Source organism: Periplaneta americana, chromosome 14 (assembly GCF_040183065.1).
Source record: "Periplaneta americana isolate PAMFEO1 chromosome 14, P.americana_PAMFEO1_priV1, whole genome shotgun sequence".
NCBI classification, from domain to species: Eukaryota; Metazoa; Arthropoda; class Insecta; order Blattodea; family Blattidae; genus Periplaneta; species Periplaneta americana.
In genome coordinates, this window is record NC_091130.1 from 58,190,700 (window position 1) to 58,213,202 (window position 22,503).

General features: G+C 37.5%; 1 long non-coding RNA gene across 1 annotated transcript; it reads left to right on the forward strand.

Moving 5' to 3' along the window:
- The first annotated feature begins 11,844 nt into the window (after positions 1-11,844).
- On the forward strand, positions 11,845-18,082 carry LOC138713990 (uncharacterized). The gene is made up of 3 exons (XR_011336024.1): positions 11,845-12,147; positions 16,080-16,464; positions 17,601-18,082. It is a non-coding gene; the product is annotated as an uncharacterized lncRNA (long non-coding RNA).
- Positions 18,083-22,503: the final 4,421 nt, after the last annotated feature.

Genomic DNA, 22,503 nt, shown 5'->3' on the forward strand with positions numbered 1-22,503 from the left:
GCCACCGGGTTCAGCAGTGGACTTCTGTAAGTAATTCTTCAGTATACATAGATCATAGTGTATATTGCTTACAGACTGTCCATAATAGTTATATGACTGACTTTTCATATGAAAAGCAATCATTGAAAAATATTTTTGAAAATAGATTTACTTTTTCATAACAGAGGTGTTTATATCAGTTTCGGATTATATACCTTACTTTAAGAACTCTTATTTTGCTCAATCCATACAAAAGTTGCTATGAGTTTTTCTCTCCTTTTATATACCTTCCTTAGTTCATAGTCATTCATTGGCAAATTCCCTTTAAAAATTTTTTGTTTGAGTATGAGTTATTTGATGTTTTGAATGAAAAGCCATGTGCCAGGAGAACTCATAAAATATCTCCATTGTTCTCAAATATAAAAATAAAGATTAGAAGAAAGAATTTTTCTTATTCCTAATATTCAAATGCACCATACACAGTACATCCAATAAAAAATTTTTAATGTGCTGCCACATTATGTTTCAAGACTACATTGGAAATTCCATCTTAATAGGATATCTCACCTATAATCACCATTGTCATCTTGGTCATCGTCGTCATCATCATCATCGTTCACAATAATTTTAGTGGCTGTGACCCTTTGTCTGTTAAATGTTTGTCTATTATTAAAATTCCTTCAAATGCCATTTTGTTAGGATAGACATTTTCCATCGTGATGCTTTGTCTCCCTGCACTAATCCTTTCCCAGTGTGAATACTAAGAAAAGTTTGGGAGACTTCCACGTCAGTCTGGAGGGAATTGGAAGGTTCTGGGGAGTCGCAGTTCTAGGATCTCAGCAATAGGCACTGGATTTGATGGCGTCCTTATCAAATTCATCAAATGCATCCCGCACTGCTTGGGGAGAGGAATATTGGAAGCGGGTTGTGAGGGGACTCACAGGTAGGAGGTGGTGGGCTCCACTTGTTTGGTGCATACAAGCAACTGCAGCACGCATCCAACTTTAGTGGGGCTAATGACCTTGGGTCCCTAAGCAGCACGCTGTTCACTGTGCACGTGCCTGCTAAGCCCCTCTCACACTAAGGGTGGAAGCCTAGCAGTTATGTCCAACTAGTCACCAAAGACTAGGATGGTTGGCTACCATAGCAAGTGCTGCAGAGCCCGTTGGGTACTGCCGATGTGTTCACTTATTGGCTAGGTCCTGATAAGGGCTGGACGAAAAGTAAGCATAGCCCTAAGAAGGGCCAGGCAATAGTAGGAGAAATGGGGAGGGTGGAAAGTATAAGGCCCTGTCTTTGGGCAGTTACTCTGTTGTCAGTGCTTAGTCATGCCAAAGGTATGAAGGCACCCGTATTGCGCAGAGTCTCTCCCTAGCAGGAAGCATGCCTAAGGGCCAAGGGTTGCCTCAAGAGGACCCAATCCCTGACTGGGATCTGCCTGGCCTAAGGAAGATTGTGCAGACAACCGTCCATGGTCACTGCTGCACGTTGGCCAATAGGCCAAGTTATTATCACATAAATATCCCAGCAAACTCTCTGTCTTATAGGAAAATAGGGAAGCCAGCGCCATCCCCAGGTTTAGGTAGATGAATACCCATCTTCTAATAAATCAGCTTGAATAATGCAACCACTGTGAAATGACCTTGTTCTAACTCAGGCTATAATACCCATAGAATCAGTTCCCAACTCGTACCCTCTCACTGTTCGAGTCCTAATTTAATAGTCACCTAAGAGCCAATTGGCTAGTTTCCTAAATTGATGCGACTTATCCTGTTCTTGAGTCATAATCTAATAGAATCACATCACCTAAGAGCCAATTGGCTAGTTTCCTAAATTGATGCAACTTATCCTGTCCTTGGGTCATAATCTAATAGAATCACATCACCTAAGAGCCAATTGGCTAGTCTCCTAACTTGATGCAACTTAACCTGTCCTTGAGTCATAATCTAATAGAATCACATCACCTAAGAGCCAATTGGCTAATTTCCTAAATTGATGCAACTTATCCTGTTCTTGAGTCATAATCTAATAGAATCACATCACCTAAGAGCCAATTGGCTAGTTTCCTAAATTGATGCAACTTATCCTGTCCTTGAGTCATAATCTAATAGAATCACATCACCTAAGAGCCAATTGGCTAGTCTCCTAAATTGATGCAACTTATCCTGTCCTTGAGTCATAATCTAATAGAATCACATCACCTAAGAGCCAATTGGCTAGTTTCCTAAATTGATGCAACTTATCCTGTCCTTGAGTCATAATCTAATAGAATCACATCACCTAAGAGCCAATTGGCTAGTTTCCTAAATTGATGCAACTTATCCTGTTCTTGAGTCATAATCTAATAGAATCACATCACCTAAGAGCCAATTGGCTAGTTTCCTAAATTGATGCAACTTATCCTGTTCTTGAGTCATAATCTAATAGAATCACATCACCTAAGAGCCAATTGGCTAGTTTCCTAAATTGATGCAACTTATCCTGTCCTTGAGTCATAATCTAATAGAATCACATCACCTAAGAGCCAATTGGCTAGTCTCCTAAATTGATGCAACTTATCCTGTCCTTGAGTCATAATCTAATAGAATCACATCACCTAAGAGCCAATTGGCTAGTCTCCTAAATTAATGCAACTTATCCTGTCCTTGAGTCATAATCCAATAGAATCACATCACCTAAGAGCCAATTGGCTAGTCTCCTAAATTGATGCAACTTATCCTGTCCTTGAGTCATAATCCAATAGAATCACATCACCTAAGAGCCAATTGGCTAGTCTCGTAAATTGATGCAACTTATCCTGTCCTTGAATCATAATCCAATAGAATCACATCACCTAAGAGCCAATTGGCTAGTCTCTTAAATTGAGGTTTTTTGTGATTTTCCTAAGATACTAAGACAAATGTCGGGATGAGTCTTAAAAGTAATGGGCTACAGATCTACATGACCTTCCTCATAAAGATTGTTATTTTTTAAAAACATAGATGTTCTGTCTTATCTTTCTTACATTATCTTGTTATATGAACGAGGTTACTTGACTCTACTCGCACTGCAAAAGGGCAAAGTAACTTTCAATGTGCAGACTTACAACTTCCAGTGTTTCTTCTTCTGATCCTGCAGTCCTCCTCTTCCTCTCCCCCCCCCCTCCATTATGTGGTAGCTATTAGGTTCCGTCCATTTTTGGCTTTTTCCCCTTCAAAATTTCCTAGAGCTCCTTCAGTGGAGCAGCTAAACTCGAAATGAGATAAGTGGCCTCAGTTTTTCTCAGCCCCAAACTCCTTGCAAGGATGCGTTTTCGTGTACCTTTTAAAGTTTCTCTTCCCATTTGCCACTCTTTCAATTCATTCAGCTTCTTCACGTCCAGGGACAAACTCTCGATCTTCACTGTCATGGGCAGCAAGGAGCGCAGCGTGGGTTCCTATCCCCTTTTGGCCTCTATACTCTGTATTGACTAGTTATCAAAATACAGTACCTAGCTTGTGTTTATCAGATGTTGTTTGTCTTGAACACTTTGGAGATTTGAAATTATTAATATTGTTTTAACCAGCTATTTCCCAGAAGACACCATTTCAGTATATGGCTGACACTTTAAGCAAATGGAATAGTTCTTGGGCATTGAATGTAACTGTGCTCAGTAATACCGAACTGGCTACTAAATCTTAATGTGTATTAAAATTATCAATAAATGCAGTAGAATATATAATACAGTGACAATTTTTTGAACATAATAATTACTGGTTTCTTTTCTTTTCACAGTTGGAATCTTCAGGCTCCCGAACATCAGGGAGGCTACAGAAGATCGTCCACTGCTGAAGCCTGTAAGTAATTAATTAACTCTTCGTTATACAAACATCACAGTAATGCATACACAGGGAGTTCATTTCAAAACTTCCTACTCTAAATAATTATTTATTTCAGTTAAATTAAATTTAAACAAGAAACACGTCAATTGTCAATTTAGATACTGAGAAGATAGTTTAAAACTAATGTTAATTGCATTTTAGTTTTCACCCACTCACACCCCCTCTGCTACATAGTACATAGACAGTGATGCTAGCAGAAGTACAGATTTATTAAGTACTTTTCTTATTGACCAACCTATATAATTTCAAGTCATATTTCTAAACTAGTGATAAATTAATGATCATTGTAAACTTACCATTTATTTATTTGTGTGAAGTTTGTTGTTTTTTTTCTAAGTATGCGTGTCTTAATTCCATCTTTCGCATGATTAAGATTCTGAAAAATATTTCTAATTAGTGTTAGACTATTTGAGTAGCGAGATCTTCACCAGATACTTCTAATCTTTCAAAAGCAGCTGTGAAAAACCCAATATTGGACAAAACATAATATTTATATTATATTCTGTGGTTGCATCCCTTCTAATAAGTGTTACATACTTGGTTTTAAGCAAATGATTTAATCACTTGAATTCTAATACAGATTTTCAGTTCATTTCTTTATAGAACCACAAGACGAGGTTAATATATCCGAAAATGACACATCACACCTCAAGAAAGACATGCCACCTAATTAGTGTTAGTTGCCTCCTATTAACCAAATGATTTAATCACTTGAATTGTAAAACATCCTGTCATTTCTTTTCTTTACAGCAGCCAACATACCCGAATGTGACAAAACCCGGACGTGACATAACGTGAGTTCATGTTCACTTTCTTTTACCTGTTTGGAGTGGCACATCCTGAAATATGATTTGCGGGTGGGGGCTATTTGCAATCAATCAGTGTCATAGAACAACATTGAATCTGTGAAACTGTATCTCTATGCAAAGTGCAGATAGACTGAAACCTACAGACAGCATCACTGAAAGTGATTGCTGATGTGAACGGTTGAGGCTATTAGACACACTCAAAATAAACATTTCATATCTTCGAACATTATTGAAATTCTGAGTATATTCATATTCATCCTATTTAAAATTAAGTGTTCTAATAATCACACAATTCCCACAATAATGCATACAGTCATGTCAATATAATATAAACATTTCCTTTTCTTCTTATTTTTTTTACCCACTTAGCCCCCCCTCGCTCTTGGGTGTGCCAGTGTTTATTTGTAAACACTCTCATTCTGTCGAATTTCGTTGTTATGGCTTCAAGATAAGCATGTAACCAGAATATGTGGCCCTGCATTAGTTCTATGTTACCTAGCAAACAACACAAGGTTCATCGTCTTGCTCAAAACTAATAAGTTCCTTATTAAATGTTGTGACCTTATATCATCTAATCTGGATTTCAGAAAATTACAGCTAAGCATTATGAGATCGTTTATCAGCACAATTTTCTTACAGTTATTACAATTACCTTCAGAATATTATACTGATCGTCACAATTAATATTTTGCCAAATTTATGTATGATACGGGGCTTAAGCCATAGTCGCATTTGTCGTGGGGATTGTAAAAATGTGATAAACTTTCAGTATAAATGTGCATAAATACAACAGCCACAATAAGATTGAGGAAACTTCAGAAACAAAGATGATTATGGAGGAAATGAAATCAGAGAAGTGTATGAAATAATGTTATTAATTATGGAGATTCTAAATTACAATGAAATCTTAATGAAATGGGGTGGGCAATGTTCAAGAAAGTATGTAACAACACAATACCGGTAGATGTCAAGGAATGAAATTCAGAGTTGGTACAATTCACGTATAGTTTGGAAATGTGGTAATATTTTCGTACGCCTGGTTGTTAATGTTGAATTGTCAGATGATTGGAAATCAAACTCGCGTGCAGACTCGCGGAATTTGTAATCCATTTGTATTATCGAAACTTTTCCCAATTTTGTTCACGTTATATAACTCAGCCATAAGTAGACGAAAGCATTTCTGTCATGCATTGGGTCAGCAACAAAATTATTTCATGTTTCCAATATTACTCCTTTTATATGTTAGTATTACTTAATGTCTTAATTTACTTGAGGGAAGATCTTGCTCACCACATTACTCCTGTATCTGTTGGATGATCGATTACCTCTGCCCAGGCTTGTGCACGTGACGACAGTAGTTTGTTGGTTGACCTTGGGCATGGATTGTTATTAATGTCTAAATTTATGTTCAGCTTTAAGTAGTGTTAGGAAGAAGTAATCCTATGCGCTCACTCTGTGACATAGTACAGTATATTTGCGTGGCAGTGGGTGAGGTTGAACAACCATAGATAGTCTGATGCTAGGAACGTTGCAGTCGATTCAAGGAAATAACTCAGTATGTTATGTACTTATTATTTTGTGTTGATTAGTTATACAAATTGGTGTTATATTTCTAAACTTGTGATGAATTACTACGCATTGTAAATTTACCCTTTATTTATTGTTTACATACTTATGACGTCTTTTTCATCTTTGTACATACACCTTTCTCAATTTCATCTTCAGCACGATTCAGATTGTGAACAAGTTCTAATTAGTGTTGAGTACAGAGTTCTACATCAGATATTTTTTATGTTTTAACAGCAGCTGGCAAAAGCTAAAACACAACCAATCATAATTTTTATTCTATTCAATGCATGCATCATTCTAATTATGGTTTTAAACAAAATGTTACTTCTTCTCTTTACAGTACCCGATTTACTCCAGAATATGTGCATGACAACAAAGGTGGGTTCATATCTACTGTTATTTATTTGTTTCCAGTGGCACACCCAGATACGAAGTTTGGGACTGCTAGCCATAATCAGTGATATGAAGCAACATTTAAGCTCTAAAACTTTTCTTACTGAAAGCGTGGCTGGACTGGGAAGTACACAAAGTGGTTCTATGCTGGGAATGGGTGGGGCTATTACATACACCTGAAATAAAAGTTACTCATCTTCGAATATTATCGACATTTAAAGCTTTTTGAAATAAAAGTATATTGTAAAAATCTATTCAAATGGATGCAATTTGAAATTATATTTAAAAAAAATCACACATTTCACACAATACTGGTAATAGATACATACACGTCAATGTAATAAAAATCTTTCCTCTTCTTCGTTTTATTTTCATTTCGATGCGCTTCAGTCGCCTTAGCCCCTCTCCCTGCTGGGAGTGCCACTGTTCGTTTTTAAAGGCACTCATTTTATTGAATGTCGTTCTTACTGTTATGTAGTTATGATATCTAGATAAACATGTGAACAGAATATGTAGTCCTGCATTAGCCCTACGCTAACTCTCACGTTATCTAATAGACAACATGAGGTTCATTGTTTGGCTCAAATCCAGTCAGTTCCTGATTAAATCTTGTGGCCTTTCATCATCTGATCTGAATGTCAGAAAATTACTGCTAAGCATTATCAGATCGTTTACCATTTATTTATTTGTTTATGAGATGATGAGGTCTTTTTTGTCTTTGTACATATGGATTTCTGAATTCCATCTTCAGCCTGATTCAGTTTATGAACAATATATCTAATTAGTGTTGAATACACAGTTTTACACCAGATATTTCTAATGTTTCAACAGCAGCTTGCAAACAACTAAAACATGACAAATCGTAATTTGTATTATATTCAATGCCTGCATCCCTCTAATTAATATAACTTACCTGGTTTTAATCGAAATGTTATTTCTTCTCTTTACAGCACCTAACATAAGAACTTGTACTGCTCAACAACAAGTGTGGTGAGTTCATATTTACTGTTATTTATTTGTTTCCTGTGGCACACTAAGATATATACTTTTGGGGGGGGGGGGAGGCTCTCTGTAATCAGGGTATAAGGCAATATTGAAGCTGTAAAACTGTTTTCTTACTGAAAGTGTGGATGAACTGAGAAGCACAGAAAGTGATTCCCTGATGGGAGTGGGTGGGGCTATTAAATACACTCAAAATAAAAGTTACCAATTTTTTAACATTATCGATATTTTGTGCTTTTTAAAATAAAAGTGTATTGTAGAAATCTATTCACGTGGATGCAACTTGAAATTAAATGTTTTATTAATCACACACTTCCCACTATAATAGATACATACATGTCAGTGTAATATAAACCTGTCCTCTTCTTTGTTTCTTTCTTTTTTCCTTTTTCTCCATTTTTTTTTTTCATTTGGGTGCACTTGAGTCCCTTTAGCCCCTCACCTCGGTAGAAGTGCCACTGTTTGTTTTTAAAGACTCTCATTTTGTGAAATGTCGTTTTTACTGTTATGTAGTTACGATTTCAAGATACACATGTTGTATACAGAATATGTAGCCCTGCATTAGCCCTACCCTAACTCTCATGTTACCTAAAAGACAACACGAGGTTAATTGTTTGCCTCAAATCCAGTCAGTTCCTGATTAAATGTTGTGACCTTAAACCATCTGATTTGGATGTCAGAAAATTACAGCTAAGCATTATGAGATCGTTTAGCAGCATAATTTTCTTACAGTTACATTCAGAATATTATAACCATCTTTACAATTAATATTATGCCAAATTTATATATGTTACGGGATTTAAGCAATAGTTGCATTTGTCACATTTTATAACGGTCTTCCAAAAATGTGATACTCATTGTAGATATACAAAAATGCAAGAACCACAATAAGCTTGAGATAAATTCAGAAACAAAAGTGATTATGGAGGATATGAAATCAGAGAAGTGTATGGAATAATTTTATTATTTTTGGAGGTTCTAAATTATAATGAAATGTTAATGCGATAGAATGGAATGGGCAATATTCAAGAAAGTGTATACCAATGCAGTACTGATAGATGTCGAGGAATGGATTTCATAGTTGGTACAATTCACGTATAGTTTGGAAATATGGTAATACTAGTGGCTTGTGCAGCAAATGCTGCAAACTAAGTTCATTAGAAGTTCAAATTAAAATTTTTCAAATTTATTTCCAATGAAGAGTACCAGACATTTTGGAAGTTATTTGCTTCCATAATAATGAAACATACCCCTCTGAATTGTTTTCTTTATGTTAAATACTTTTTATTGGACCTATACATCTTCAGTTCTTGAGTTTCAATGCGAAAATGGAAGTAACAATGTCAGGACGATCAGTAGGAGTGAAGCAGTAGCTATTTCAGGTCATTGCGGATTGTAGGTGAGAGTTAAGAAAATATACTGACTGACAAAAAAAATCACGCACTAAGAAGGAGTTGTCGTTTTGCTGTAAACCTCGGCATACAGTTACATCTCAGTGAGATTGTGAAATGATTAGCATAGTAATTTGTTGAATGGTGTTGCCACCAGAGGTCGTGAACCTGCTGTCATTCGTGGCCTATAAAAGGGCTTGCACAGGCTACTCGAACATAGTGGACTGTTGTTTCCGGTTGCATAAAAGTCGTCGATCATTCAACATGCCTCTACGACGCAATCGAAGAGACTTTACCCAGTTAACGGAGTTTGAGAGGGGGCGCATTATTGGAATGCGCGAGGCTTGATGGCGTATCAGCGAATCGCCAGCTACCTACGCCGTTCTGACCACACTGTTAGGACGTGTTGGGATCAGTGGATGCGTGAGAGCATGCACACACAGCGACTGGGCTTAGGATGCCCTCGACTGAGCGCCAGGAGAGAAGAAAGTCGAATCCTCCGGCAAGCCCGAACAGATCCAGCTGTTTCGTCACCCGCCATCCTAAGACAGGTAGCACCATTATTACAGGCCCCTATGTCTGCCCGAACCATTTCCAGGCACCAGGCTGAAGGAAATTTGGTCTCACGGTGCCCATTACGTGTCCTGCCATTGACACGTCCACCGTCACCTCTGTTTGCAGTGGTGTCGTGAGCGACAAACCTGGATTGCTGAAGACTGAAACCGGATTGTCTTTAGTGACGAATCCAGGTTCTCTTTGAGCTCTCACGACGGTCGTGTTCATGTCTGGAGACCTCGTGGTGCACGCCTCAATCCTACATTTTCTGTGGCGCGACACACCGCAGCCACTGCTAGCGTGCTGGTCTGGGGGGTCATCACATATGACAGTCGGTCACCCCTAGTAATGATACGAGTGTCAATAACAGCGCAGCGATATGTGCAGGACATTCTTCAGCCACATGTGTTGCCACTCATGGCAGGATTTCCTAAAGGTCTTTTCCAGCAGGATAATGCTCGGCCGCACACAGCAAGGATGTCACGGGAATGCCTCCGCAACATTGTCACACTTCCATGGCCTGCACAATCGCCAGAGTTGTCACCAATCAAACATGTCTGGGATCACCTGGGACACCAACTTCAGCAATCTAGGAGTTTACAAGATATAGAGAACCAGTTGCGGCAAATATGGACAGATATGCCGCAGGATACCATACGAAATCTGTATGCCTCCATACCTGCCCATATTACAGCTTGCATCCAAACTAGAGGTGGACAAACAGGCTACTAGAGCCTCAATTCAGGTGGTCAGTTTTCAGCAATAAAATTATTATTTTGCTCTAATATTGTAATCATTTACTTACATCAATGTTACGATCATCCGCATCAGGTTTCATGCAATTCCCACAACTCCTCCTTGGTGCGTGATTTTTTTGTCAGTCAGTGTATCAGGTTTGCCATGCTTTCCAACAATAGGCATACCGTCTTGATATAGCTGGTGCACGTTTCGTGAACTAACTTGAACTGTAGAGGGTGGAATCATTTTATCCTGCTAAGAGATCTTGCTAAAGTGATCGGGACACTACAAGATTTTGTAGGCCTCTTATTTTATCAGTAAGTAATACCTTTCGGTCTTTCCATAGGCATTATAATTTTTGTGCTTCTTCCAGACAATACTGAAGAGAATTACACATATAAATATCTATGTCACTTACTTACAAATGGCTTTTAAGGAACCCGGAGGTTCATTGCCGCCCTCACATAAGCCCACTATGGGTCCCTATCCTGAGCAAGATTAATCCAGTCTCTACCATCATATCTCAACTTTCTCAAATCCATTTTAATATTATCCTCCCAACTACATCTGCCTTCCTCAAGATCTTTTCCCTTCAGATCTTCCAACTAACACTCTCTATCAATTTATAGATTAACCCATACATGATACATGTACTGCCATCTGAAATGTGTGGATTTAATTTTCCTAATTATGTTAGGTGAAGACTGCAATGTGTATAATTCTGAGTTGTGTAACTTTCTCAATTCTCCTATAACTTCATCCCTCTTAGCCCCAAATATTTTCCTAAGCATCTTATTTTCGAACACCCTTAATCTCTCTTCTTCTCTCAAAGTGAGATTCCAAGTTTCACAACCATAAAGAACAACCAGTAGCATAACTGTTTTATAAATTCCAACTTTCAGCTTTAAATACCTACACCACACCAACATTAAATATATGGAAAAGACCCATACCACTTGATTAATAACTATAAACATATTTTACCTTTAAGAACAATATTGTTATCTTACGTAAGTTTTGTATAGACTGTGCCCTACTATATAGCAGTCACTCAATAAATATTATAGAAATGAAGATTTAACTTCAGATATTCTCTACCCCTAACCCCAAAAGGTTTCACTGTCATGTCAATAAAGCATTAATCTGTATAATTAGTGACAAATACATCATGGCATTCACTATAATAATATTTCATTTTTAATGGTAGACTAATAATGTCATCAAACATTCTTAAGTTTTGTAATTTTTAATATCCAATACACAGACAGCTGTACTCAGAAAATTACACACCAGAGAATCTGACCTGTAAATTCTTATTAGTAAATCTTGAAGTTTTTAGTAACTAATATTACAGAAAAGTTCTCAAAAAGTTACACAATTGTAGATCGACATATTGACATTATGATGTCAGAGAATCTGAGCCATCTAAACTCTAAATACTGTATGTCAGCAATCCTGCAGGTCATAGCCTTTGTGCGATATTGTTTATTGCACCGCCGTCTGGATCCCCTCACCTGCCTGCTCTATGCTATAGTTTAACATGGAACCCGCCGTACACATGTATTGACATAATTCTCCGCTATAAGCACCACCCAACACACACATATCAGGACAATGGTGTGGTGTATAGCAGTGCATATCTATACATGTCGGTGCTTGAGCTTCACGCACAGATTTACATAGTTGCAAACGTAGTAATGGTTGAAAATAGTTAATTGTTGTGTACCTTTTTGTAAATCCAAACAGGGAAAATCTATTTCGGTAGGAATAATATTTCATGACATTCCCTAGGCAGAAGAACTTCGAGAAAGGTGCTAGCTGTCATAAGAAGACAATGTGATGCCAAAGGAAGTAAGTGCATTCCATCCGATTATGCACGTGTTTGTAGCCTTCATTTTCAAGAAGAAAACTATAGGGAAAATTGTAAAAGAAAGATTTTAAAGCCTGGTGTTGCACCAACCATAGCCTTCATTTTCAAGAAGAAAACTATAGGGAAAATTGTAAAAGAAAGATTTTAAAGCCTGGTGTTGCACCAACCATATTTCTTGATTATCCGAGCTATCGTCAGAACAGCTAGAACTCCACGGAAAATACGAGAAAGGACACATCGAGAAGAGCGACAAACAATCAACAGTGGAATGAAAGGCACGTAGAGAGTGGCATCGGAATTCAAGTTGATTTTCCGACAAGAAATAATGGTCACCAAAGGATAATAAATAGTAGGCTTTGATCCAGAATACAGAGACTGCAAAAACAATTGGCAGACGTAAAATCTGAACCTGAAAATGCACAGAAAAAGTTTGATGAGTGTCCAGAAATAAAGAAAATTAATATGATAAAGAGGCTGCAAACGAAAAGAATCAGAAAGCTGTGTGCCTATTGGACCAAATTTATAACTTCAAAAGGAAAAAACCGGAGTGGTCAGAACAATCTATTCAATACTGTGTTGCGTGGAGAATAGCATCCCCTAAGTGTTATGAGCATGGTAGAACTTCCGGATTTATTTCAGCTCCTTCACGAAGTACTCTAGACAGGTACATGGGACATATTGACTGTGATGTGGGCATTTCAAAGTTGGTAAAAGACAGGCTTAAAGCTGAGTGTGAGACCCTGCAACCAACAGAGAAGATTGTCTCAATTATCGTTGAAGAAATGGCAATAAAGGAACGCTTTATCTATGATAGGACAACAGATAAATTCATTGGAGCAGTCAATACTGACGAGTTGTATGACTCAAGCATAGGAAAATATCCTATGTTAGCAAACAAGCAACTCTGTTTTGTGGTAAACGGTTTGTCTACAAAGTACACAATTCCCGCGGCTAATTTCCTAGTTAGAGGTCTGCAAGGCTGCGATCTCTACCTTTTAGTTAAGGAAGTGATAAATGCTGTAGAAGATTGTGGTTTCTATGTACTTAGGATAGTGACAGATAATCATAGGACGAATGTTTCTATGTTGAAGCAATTTGGAGGCGGAGAACTCAAGACGTATGTCCCTCATCCATGCGATCATAATCGTAAACTTTACTTCAGTTTCGATTATTGCCATGTACTTAAGAATACCAGGTCTCAGTTCCTGGAAAGAGAACTCACGGACAGCAATGTGTAATTAGGCCTAAATATCTAAAGGAAATTTATCGATTACAGAGAGATCTGACTGCGAAGCCAGTTCGCTATTCAACAAAAAAACATGTTGAACCCAGCAACTTGGAAAAGATGAATGTCCTGTCCGCTGTTCAGATATTCTCTCCTGCTGTAACGGCCACAATACAATTCATAAAGAACAATCAGTCCCAGTTAAACTATAAGATTTATTCTTCAAAGGCAGATTCAACAATCCAATTTATGAAGTCAATGTACAGATCTTTTACGTTTCATGATATCAGCGACAGAACTCAGCATCTTAGACAAAATAATGAAGACTGCATGCATTTTTATTCCGTAGCTGATGAAAGGCTACAATGGCTAAACGAAGATTTCAGTGAATATATTATGAAAATTCAAACTGAATCGAAGCGTGCAAAAATGAAGGGCTTAACCAATGAGACCGCAGAAGTGCTCTTTTTACAGTGAAATCTACAGTAGAGTGTGTGACTTTCCTGCTGCAAAACAGATTCTTTTATGTCCTTACTAGGAGATTTTCCGGAGATCCCTTGGATGCAGTTTTTAGCGCAATCAGAATGGGAGGTGGATCTAATGACATTACAGATGCATGTACAGAAGCATGTGCCATGAAAAGGATGCTAAAATCTGGCATCATGATTTCTTCTAAAAGTACCAATGTTGCTAGCAGGAATCAAAATTACTGTGATGAAAGCTTGCCAAGCACGATCTCCAGTGTTGAATCTGCTGATGAAAATATTCTTCCGGATTACGTAACTATCCTTCTCGATAGAATTCGAGAGCCTGAAATACAGTTTTCATAAAACAGCCACTCAAGCATTGGTTTGTGGATATTTGGTTCGTGTTGTGGATGAAAGACTAAGTTGTGACATATGTGTTAGCAACATTTCAATGTCAAATTCATCAACACCACTCATGGAACTAAGCTATAATCAAGATAGAGGAGGCCTTTGCTGCTCTAAACAGTCCTTTATAGGGCTAATAAAACATGTGCAAGAATTTGTTGAAACTGCTGTGCCATACTGTAAGAAATCGAGCCACATATTGAAAACTATGCATAAATACTTGATATCACCCCTTTCATAGTGTGGTTTACTGAAGTGTAGTGTCTCAGGTCATCAAAAGATAGTTAGCGAAATACTCATAGTGAAATTTGTTAGGCCATTGTTAGCAAAGATTGGAAAAAAAGAAACAGAAAATGTGTTCCGATATGTGTGCTATAGTAAACCACCGTCTAGAAAGGTCCTGAAACTATGAATTATGCCAACAGGATGTGTGTTAGTTCAAATTTAGAAGATCAAGTCAAATGTAATTTTCTTGCATGTTCGTAAAAATAATATTCAAAACAAAAAAAATTGAAATTTTTGTGTGTTACCAGATAATTCATACAACTCTTGTACTGTACGTGATTGCGTGAAGGGGGTGTTAGCTGCTGCCATCTTTGATATGCGAAATCGTCAGCATAGAGCAGGCAGTTAACAACGAGACGCTAGGCGAAGGGATCCAGACGGCTGTGGTTTATTGTATTGTGCTTATGTTTTGTTTTATTCTGAAAAAGCCATTATTTCTCAAAACTGACGACAGATGGATTTTGGAAAATAAGAAAATAATGTAGGAAAATTGACATTTCAGTGAAAACTACTATTTTTCTGAAAAACTTTGGGTTCCAAGCTTTAAAATGAGGGGTAATTTATTAAAATCTGTTCAGTTGTTTTCCCATAATTTCCATTACCATTTCAAATTATGTATATATATATTGTCGTGGGCCTGGATGTTATTGTTGAGTGTCTCAGATAATTGGAAAGCAAACACGCATGTATACTCGCGGAATTTGTAATTGATTGATTGATTGATATTATCGAAAATTTTCCTATGTTTTGTTCATGTATATAAGTCAGCCATTAAGTAGACGAAAACATTTCTGTATTGCATTGGACCTGGAACTATTATTCCACATTTTCGATATTACTCCTTTTATATGTTAGTATTACTTAATGTCTTAATTTACTCGAGGGAACATCGTGCTCACCACGTTGCTCCTGTATCTGTTGGATGATCGATCACCTTTGGCCAGGCATGTGGATGTGACGACAACAGTTTTTGGTTGACCTTGGCCATGTATTATTATTAATGTCTTACTTTATGTTCAGCTTGAAGTAGTGGTAGGAAGAAGTAATCCTATGCACTCACTCTGCTGCATAGTACAGTATATTTGCGTCGCAGTGGGTGAGGTTGAACAACCATAGACAGTCTGATGCTAGGAACAGTGCAGTTGATTCAAGAGAAATAACTCAGATTGTTATGTAGTTTTTATTTTTTGCTGATTAGTTACACAAATTGGTGTTATATTTCTAAACTTGTGATGATATGGTACAGATTGTAAATTTATAATTTATTTATTTGTTTATGTGCTGAGAGGTTTTTTGTCTTTGTACATATGCGTTTTTTAATTCCATATTCAGCCTGATTTAGTTTATGAACAATACTTCAAATTAATGTTGAATACAGAATTTTACACCAGATATTTCTAATGTTTCAATAGCAGGTGGCAAAAACCTAAAACACGACAAACCATAATTTGTATTATATTGAATGCCTGCATCCCTTCTAATTAATATTACTTACCTGGTTTTAATCGAAATGTTTTTCTTCTCTTTACAGCGTCTGTTTGCCCTCTTATGCTGCCTCCGCCATGATAAAGCTCCCTTTGCCTTGATATTCTGCCTCCGTCCTGATAGCTGCCTCCACCCTGATATTCTGCCTCCAGCCCGATATGCTGTCGCTCTGATATGATGCCTCCGCCTTGATAAAGCTCCCTCTACGCTGATATTCTGCCTCCGTCCTGATAGCTGCCTCCACCCTGATATTCTGCCTCCAGCCCGATATGCTGTCGCTCTGATATGATGCCTCCACCTTGATAAAGCTCCCTCTACGCTGATATTCTGCCTCTGCCCTGATAGCTGCCTGTGCCCTGATATTCTGCCTCCAGCCCGATATGCTGTCGCTCTGATATGATGCCTCTGCCCAGATATGCTCCCTAAGTGTGGTGAGTTCAAATTAACTGTTATTTATTTGTTTCCTGTGCGAAACCAAGATATATAGTTTGGGGGGGGGGGAGGCTATTCGTAATCAGTGATATAAGGCAGCATTGAAGTTGTAAAACTGTTTTCTTACTGAAAGTGTGGATGAAATGAAAAGCGCAGAAAGTGATTCCCTGGTGGCAATGGGTGGGGCTATTAGATACACTCAAAATAAAGGTTACCAATTTTCGAACATTATCGATATTTGTGCTTTTTGAAATAAAAGTGTGTTGTAAAAATCTATTCACGAGGATGCAATTTGAAATTAAATGTTTTATAAATCACACACTTCCCACTATAATAGATACATATGCGTCAATGTAATATAAGTCTTTCCTCTTCTTCATTTCTTTCTTTTTTGCTTTTTCTCCATTTTTTTTCATTTGGGTCCAGTTGAGTCCCTTTAGCCCCTCACCTTGGTGGGAGTGCCACTGTTCGTTTTTAAAGACTCTCCTTTTTTTATGAAACGTCGTTGTTACTGTTATGTAGTTACGATTTCAAGATAAACATGTTGTATACAGAATATGTAGCTCTGCATTAGCCCTACCCTAACTCTCACATTACCTAAAAGACAACAATGGTTCATTGTTTGTCTCAAATCCAGTCAGTTCCTGATTAAATGTTGTGACCTTAAATCATCTGATTTGGAGGAAACAGATATTGATCTGTTTGTTTCTCTTCATCGAAAAATTCTAGTACTTGCTTAATAATATATATATTTTTTTTCATCACTCAGTGCTACAGTATTCATGTTGATTTGACAACACTGGACTGCAAGTGCAAATAAACTGTCCCGCAAGAAGGCTCAAAATTGTGAATAGTGGGGGAAAGAAAAGAAGAGAGATACAAAAGAGAGAGGTAGGAATGCAGGGAGAGAAATGAATTACCGAGGCTGAGAAGGACTTAGGGTCCTGACTCATGAGTAAGCTAAGCTGTAAACACATGAATGAGTTATGTTGTAAGCTTGTGAAAGAATTAAGAGCTTTTTTTTTTTTTCTGGCTTGCCGTTTTGTGCTTCCTTTTTAATTTCTCCTGTTGATAAGCCCATCCATAGCTTTCTAGCGTTCAAAAGCTCAAATTGTATTAACTTGCATTTTTTCAGAGGTCGATGCTAATCTGCCTTATGAGAAGCTCATAAAATCGCTGCTGATTTTGGAAAGATGAAAAGTGTGAAACTATGTGACAGTGATGTTGACATGGTTATTTGGATCAGTGGAAGAAAGCACGAGCCTTTCAAGATAGCATGTGTGGATTTTATATGTGCATAAAATATTGTTTGTTAATATATTGACTAAAAAGTAGATGAACAATAAATCGCGAACATTGTTTTAAAATAGTGTTAAAATGGTGTTAACACTTCATTTCTCCATTGGAAATTAATGGAGTTACAGTTTCAGTAGCTGTGTGACATCAAAATTAAGAAAAATTGATAGTATAGCTGTAATAATTTTATACTTAATACTATTTTGTAAAATGGGGGATAAAATACTTGAAGAATTTGAATGATTATTTACAAACCCTTTTATTATGTTATAAATAATTAACTTTTATGTTTCATTTAAGTAATATTTTATTAACTATTTTAACCCTTTATTTAAGTTAATAGGCCTAATTATATACATATGTGTGTGTGGAATAAAATGGTAGATTTATGTAGTTTCCCTCTCTTTTTTTTTTTTTTTTTTTTTTTTTGTGTACATAATAATTGCTTCCTGCTTGCATATTGTATAATGCAAGAAGATGCATGGAGACCAAAACCTGGTAGGTTTGTTTCTGTTTTGTTCACTTTGCACTTAATAGAATGTAATGTCTAATGCAGTTTTGTTTGAGCTTCTTATTAGGAGTGGATATAAACTCCGACAAAGTTCAAAATTTCATTACAGTGAATCATGTTATATTATTATTGTAACGAAAGAATAGACTTCTGTTGCTTCCTGTAAAGAACATGAAAGGACAGGGCTAGAGTGCTGCGTTCAGCAACATTCTTTCTTCTCTCCCCTCATATAGGGGCAGGCAGCAGGCAGACAAGCAATACATGTTTATTATTAATAAGCACAGAAGAAGGTGTTTATAGTACGATGACAACTGAGCTATGGATCTACGTGGAAATGCTGTCTTTGCATGCTTTCTGATGCCAGAAAACGAATGGTGAATCCAGTTCTTATTGGCCATCGATACTGGTAGCAGGCAGAATAGAGTTAAAAAATAGACAACAAACACACATTCAAAGTCTACAGGAAACCAACAACAACAACACACATACACAACAGATCCAATCACCAGAGTACGGTCGAGGTTATGAGAGCGGTTATCTAGTGAGTTCGTGTACGCGGAGTGTGTGTATACTATAAGTGTTGTATTAAACCGAAGTATTTTCGTGCGGTGTTTACATTCTTACCAATACTTTCGCGTGTATCTTTTCTTCATATTTGAGAAAAGTGACAACAAGAAAACCAAACATGGCTACAATTCGACGACTTAATACAATTAAAGTACAATTTGACGGTAGTGCTACTCGTCCTATGGCAATGGATGTACATCTTTGGATACAACAAACTCTCAACTTAACCACGGAACAGGTAGATATGTTGCAATTAAATACACAAGAAAAATCATTATATATAAAAGTGATATCTCCTACGATATATGAAAAACTAATACACAAACTTGAAGGTACAACAGATTTCAAATGTAATAATGGTGAACAAACACAAGTGAAAGTAAGCAAGGCAGATGTTCCTTCCGTAACTGTCCGAGTGTTTAATTTACCCCCGAAGGTGCCGAGTTCACTAATTCAAACAGCTTTAAATACGTATGGTGTAGTTCATTCAGTGAGACAAGAACAGTGGAGCACAGCTTATCCTTTCCCAGTTAACAATAGCGTTCGTGCGGTAAAAATGGAAATTAAGAAGCATATTCCAGGATCGATATCCATTGCGGGATATAACGCACACATCACGTATGTGGGACAACCGATTTTATGCTATGTGTGCCATGAGCCCAATCATAAGAAAGAAGACTGCCCTCAGAGGAAAACCACCATGAATGTTAATGTCAAACAGTGACAAATGTTATTAAGTGACATTGTTTCGGGAACAATCATACAGCAACGTGAGGCGCCACATGAAGTGCAAACAATGGAACGTCCCACGGAACGTGAAGCACCTGTAGAAGAAGAAACTGACACCGCATCAGAGACTGAGGCCATAAAAACAGTGACTACAGAAGATGAACAAAATATTATGGACACCACAGAATATACAGCAAATGATGCAGCTGAGGTCGCACAGGATAAGGAACAACCTACAGTTATCGATGATGACATGGAAATAACAAATACTTCAGCTGGAATAAAAACACCTTTGGATCCTGGAGAATCCACAATTGATCGCGAAGAAAACCAAAAATTAGGGCAACCTACTGAAACACCACCTAAGAAACTTAAACCTATGGTGCAACATGAGTGTGCACGGGACCCACGTCTGAGAAGTCGCGATGATGGGGCGGTTCCTGGTAGCAGCGCCAGCGAAAAGAACACAACAAACACGTATCCTAGCAATAAGATCAAGAACAGTCCAAGACCTCACCCCTACGCAATCTACGGTCGTACCAAAGAGGGCAGTAAAAAGGACGGTGCTGATGGAAAATCTCTTCCTAAGGAAGATAAAACCAATAGGACAGGAGACTTCCTTACCGACTGTGAATCATAAACATTTTTGGACGTAGAATATGCAGGCAGGAATATCCATATCGTACTGCAAGTCAATACTTGCACTACTTTATATAGGGGAACATGGGCCACATTGAAACAAAAAATATATTTTATTTTTTATATTTTTTTTTATTTTGAATAATTCTCAGAATTTTTGTTTCAGAGGCAAGACATATCAATAAACTATCAATACCATATCAAGCTAGCTAACATTAATTGAAACTTTGTGTGAAAAAATTGCAATCTTATAATGTGCATGTGTTTCATTGTGCCCCATACCATGGGGCAGGTTGAAACACAGTTAAGTCCACCTTGAAACAGAATGTTAATAGTAAGACAATAACACTAAGGACCATGAAAAAAACATTGTTATTAGTTAAACATCCATTACAACGAAACACACTACAAATATAAGCACAAATGTCACATTTCAGTGATTCGTTAACGAATGTTGTAACTTGATAGATTAATTTCAAAGGAAATAAATGACTGCTGTCGTTTTGTTTTACCCAACATAGTGGGTTGTGGCAAAATAAACACAATTTGCTGTTTTTCTACCAACGCTTGATCTGGAACTGCAGGAAAAATAAATTTGTTTTCAAATTTTACACTTTTTCTTAAAAAGTTTACTTCAACATCATCTGCCATCACTTTCACAACCTGCCCAGTATAATAAATTGTTGAGGCAACACCTCCTCGTTCAGTCATAAATTTCACTAACACAAAGTCACCTTTTACAGGATCCCCATTAAAATTCATGGGAGGAACTGGATCAGAACTAGCCCAATCAACATCCTCATCTGATGAACGGTGATCTTCTGACTAAAATTCATCACATTCTGAATCAGTCACTGTTTCTCGTACTTGTTTCTTCAGAGGTCTTTTATTCATATTTTTCCCCTGAGGATTTCGGTTCTTCCTTATTTCCTCATTTGCCATTTTCTCAGGTGTATCGGTGATGATGACACTTCTTACTCTACGTCTTTTAGATGCTGCAGGTCTTCTTTCTTGTGCCTTTGGGAAGGGTCGAATATCTTCCGGGGTGACAACTGCATGATCGCTCATCTTTTGTTTCTCCGGTGTTTTAGGAACTCTGTTGTCCTGTTCTTGAATGTCCTTATCCAAATCTGTAGGAAGAGCAGGAAGGAGCCTGTTTGTCACTTCACTTGGAAGAAAATCAACATGACTGAAGACATCAGGATCATATGGAAATATTCCGCTTTTCTTAAATCCACTCATGATATTTTCTGGGGTCATTCCTCTGCTATGGGCAATTCCAACACAGGATGCTACATCGTAGATGGTCACTGGGGTCCCTGATTTCTTAAGAACTGCAGCATTCAAAGCAGAATTATAATGTGCCTTAAATGAAAAGAACACTGACACATCCAAAGGCTGAAGTCTCGCTGAACATTGTGGTGGTATTGTAAGAATGGTTACTCCACTTCTTTTAGAAAGATCAACTGCTTCCACTGAAAGATGGCTCTCATGATTATCATAAATGAGCAGTGCAGGGTTCTCTGGAGTTTTGCCAGAATGTTTAATAAAATGTCTAATAACCTCTGTAAATAAATTAGTTGTCATCCAACCTGATTTTGAGGTCAAACTCAAGGATCCGGAAGGAGCACCATGAAGCATGTTTTCCTTGAAGTGCACCCTTGGGAAAATCAGCACTGGTGGAAGTGCCACACCACTTGCGGACACAATGCAACATGTTGTCACGAGAACACCGCGTTCAACACTGGTCACTTGGCAAACACTCTTCTTGCCTTTTTGAGCAATGCTACGTGGTTGACTGTCGGGAACAGTTTTTGTTCCAGTCTCATCTAAATTAAACACTCTTGTCCCATTTGCAAAATCTGGGTTTCGTTCATAGCATTTCCGTAAATTATCAAAAAACACCTTTACGTTGCTTTTGTTGAATGCAGTCGCTCTACTTAGGCTGCATGATTCAGGTTTCCGAATGCTCAGCTCAGGATGTCGCTTCAGGAAGTAATATAACCAATCCAATCCAGCCATCTCTTGTTCTTTCCAGTTTCATGGCACTAAAATAGCATTTTTTAAAGCAATTTGATGTGCCAATTTACGGCATTCTTTTGGTGTGGTACCATAGGCTCTATCAGCTGACTGTTGAAGGTACGTGACTAATAATTCTTCAATATGGTCTGGAATAACCCTTCTCGTATCATATTTAGGTTTCAGTTTCACTGTAGGATCCAATTCAAATTTCTTTACATAACGGTGAAGAGTAGCATATGAAATTCCATGTGCATCTGCAGCTTCTCTCAATGTT